The 3,195-nt window shown below is 39.0% G+C and overlaps 1 non-coding gene across 1 annotated transcript; it reads right to left on the bottom strand.

Annotated features, from left to right (window-relative positions):
- Positions 1-1,541: 1,541 nt before the first annotated feature.
- Positions 1,542-1,649, bottom strand: LOC130948608 (small nucleolar RNA R71). The gene has a single exon (XR_009073111.1). It is a non-coding gene; the product is annotated as a small nucleolar RNA R71 (small nucleolar RNA).
- Between the last annotated feature and the right edge of the window lie 1,546 nt (positions 1,650-3,195).

Below are 3,195 nucleotides of genomic sequence, written 5' to 3'. Positions count from 1 at the left end.
TAAAAAAACCAAAAAGATTTTATGTTTCTTGTTTGAGTCTAGTGTCTAATTTTAAGTTTGGTGTCTTGCATCTATTGTTTATTTGATCTTGGTTCTATTTTCAAGTCAATAGTACAGGGAACTGAAGATTCAGAACATGCAGCAGAAGAATTACACAGAAAAAGCTGGGCGTTCAAAACGCCCAGTGAAGAAGGACAGACTGGCGTTTAAACGCCAGCCAGGGTACCTGGTTGGGCGTTTAACGCCCAAAGAGGTAGCATTTTGGGCGTTAAACGCCAGAATGGATACCATTCTGGGCGTTTAACGCCAGGATGGCACAAGGGGGAGGATTTTGTTTTCAACTCAATTTTTTTTAAGTTTTCAAAGTTTTTCAAAATCAAATCTTTTTCAAAATCACATCTTTTCAATCAAATGTTTTCAAAATCAATTTCTTTCCTTTTTCAAAGATACTTGCTATCAATTAATGATTTGATTGAACATTTCAAGTATGTTGCCTTTTCTGTTGAGAGAGGTTTAATGTTTGAATCATATCTTTTCTTGATAGCCAAGTTATTAATTTTTTTAAAATCAAATCTTTTAAAAATTGTTTTCAAATCATATCTTTTCAATCACATATTTTTTTAAAAAACCAATCATTTTTTTTCTCTTCACATCTTTTTCAAAATAGTTTTCAATCAAATCTTTTTGACTTCTAATTTCAAAATCTTTTTCAAAAATCACTTGATTCTTTTTCTACTTTGAGTTTTCGAAAATTATCAATCAATTTTTTCAAAATGATTTTAAAAACTTTTTAATTGATTTTCGAAAATTCTCTTCCCCTCTTCCCACATCCTTTTATTTTATGGAGTACCACTCCTTCTCAATGCACAATTCGAACTCTCTCTGATTAAGTTCGAATTCTTCTACCTTCTTTCTTCTATTTTTCTGTTCTTCTGACACCTCAAGGAATCTCTATACTGTGACATAGAGGATTCCACATTTTCTTGTTCTCTTCTCTTTCATATGAGCAGGAGCAGAGACAAAGGCATTCTTGTTGAAGCTGACCCTGAACCTGAAAGGACCTTGAAGCGAAAGCTAAGAGAAGCTAAGGCACAATTCTCTATAGAGGACCTAACAGAAATCTTCAAAGAAGAAGAACCCATTGCAGCCGAAAACAACAACACTGCAAACAATGCAAGGAAGGTGCTGGGTGACTTAATGCACCTACTCCCGACTTCTATGGGAGAAGCATCTCTATCCCTACCATTGGAGCAAACAACTTTGAGCTTAAGCCTCAATTAGTTTCTCTAATGCAACAGAATTGCAAGTTTCATGGACTTCCATTGGAAGATCCTCATCAGTTTTAGCTAAATTCTTGCAAATCTATAACTGTCAAGACTAATGGGGTTGACCCTGAGGTCTACAGACTTATGCTATTCCCTTTTGCTGTAAGAGACAGAGCTAGGACATGGTTGGATTCACAACCTAAAGAAAGCCTGGACTCATGAGAAAAGCTAGTCAATGCCTTCTTGGCAAAGTTCTTTCCACCTCAAAAATTGAGTAAGCTTAGAGTGGAAGTCCAACCCTTCAGACAGAAGGATGGAGAATCCCTCTATGAAGCTTGGGAAAGATACAAACAATTGATCAGAAAATGTCCTTCCGACATGCTTTCTGAATGGAGCATCATAGGTATTTCTATGATGGTCTCTCTGAACTATCCAAGATGTCTTTGGATAGCTCTGCTGGATCTCTTCATTTGAAGAAGACGCCTACAGAAGCTCAAGAGTTAATTGAAAGGTTGCAAATAACCAATTCATGTACACTTTGAAAGGAATCCTGTGAACAATGGGACAAGTCAGAAGAAAGGAGTTCTTGAGATTTATGCTCTGAATGCCATATTAGCTCAGAATAAGATATTGACTCAACAAGTCAATTTGATTTCTCAAAGTCTGTCTGGAATGCAAAATGCACCAAGCAGTACTAAGGATGCTTCATCTGAAGAAGAAGCATAGATCCTGAGAACCCTTAATGGAAGAGGTGAATTACCTAGGAGACCCTATGGAACACCTATAATTCTTCATGGAGAAATCACCCAAATTTCTCATGGAAGAATCAAGAAAGACCTCACAAGGTTTTAACAACAATAATGGTGGAAGAAACAAGTTTAGCAATGACAAGCCTTTCTATCATCTTCTCAGCAACAGACAGAGAGTTAAGCAGAAACACCTCTGACTTAGCAACCATGGTCTGATCTAATCAAACCACTCAAAGTTTCATGACTGAAACACGGTCCTCCATCAGGAATTTGGAGGCACAAGTGGGACAGCTGAGCAAGAAAATTACTGAACTCCCTCCTAGTACTCTCCCAAGCAACACAGAAGAAAATCCAAAAGGAGAGTGCAAGGCCATCAACATGGCCGAATTTGGAGAGGAGGGAGAGGAAGTGAACGCCACTGAGGAAGACCTCAATGGGCGTGCACTAACCTCAACTGAGTTCCCCAATGAGGAACCATGGGAATCTGAGGCTCAAAATCAGACCATAGAGATTCCATTGGACTTACTTCTGCCTTTCATGAGCTCTGATGAGTATTCTTCCTCTGAAGAGGATGAGTATTTCACTGAAGAGCAAGTTGCTAAATACCTTGGAGCAATCATGAAGCTAAATGACAAGTTATTTGGAAATGAGACTTGGGAGAATGAACCTCCTTTGCTCACCAAAGAACTGGATGACTTGTCTAGGCAGAAATTACCTCAAAAGAGACAAGATCCTGGGAAGTTTTCAATACCTTGTACCATAGGCACCATGACCTTCAAGAAGGCTCTGTGTGACTTAGGGTCAAGTGTAAACCTCAGCCTCTCTCTGTAATGGAGAAGCTAGGGATCTTTGAGGTACAAGCTGCAAGAATCTCATTAGAGATGGCAGACAACTCAAGAAAACAAGCTCATGGACTTGTAGAGGATGTTTTGGTGAAGATTGAAACCATTACATCCTGCTGATTTCATAGTCCTAGAGACTGGGAAATGCATGGATGAACCATCATCCTTGGCAGACCCTTCCTAGCCACAGCAAAGGCTGTGATTGATGTCGATAGAGGCGAACTGATCATTCAGTGAATGAAGAATCCTTTGGTGTTTAAGGCTCAAGGATATCCCTCTGTCACCATGGAGAGGAAGCATAAAGAGCTTCTCTCAAATCAGAGTCAAACAGAGCCCCCA

This window comes from Arachis stenosperma, chromosome 1, assembly GCF_014773155.1.
Source record: "Arachis stenosperma cultivar V10309 chromosome 1, arast.V10309.gnm1.PFL2, whole genome shotgun sequence".
In the NCBI taxonomy this organism is placed as follows: Eukaryota; Viridiplantae; Streptophyta; class Magnoliopsida; order Fabales; family Fabaceae; genus Arachis; species Arachis stenosperma.
This window is presented reverse-complemented; position numbering and strand designations above follow the sequence as displayed.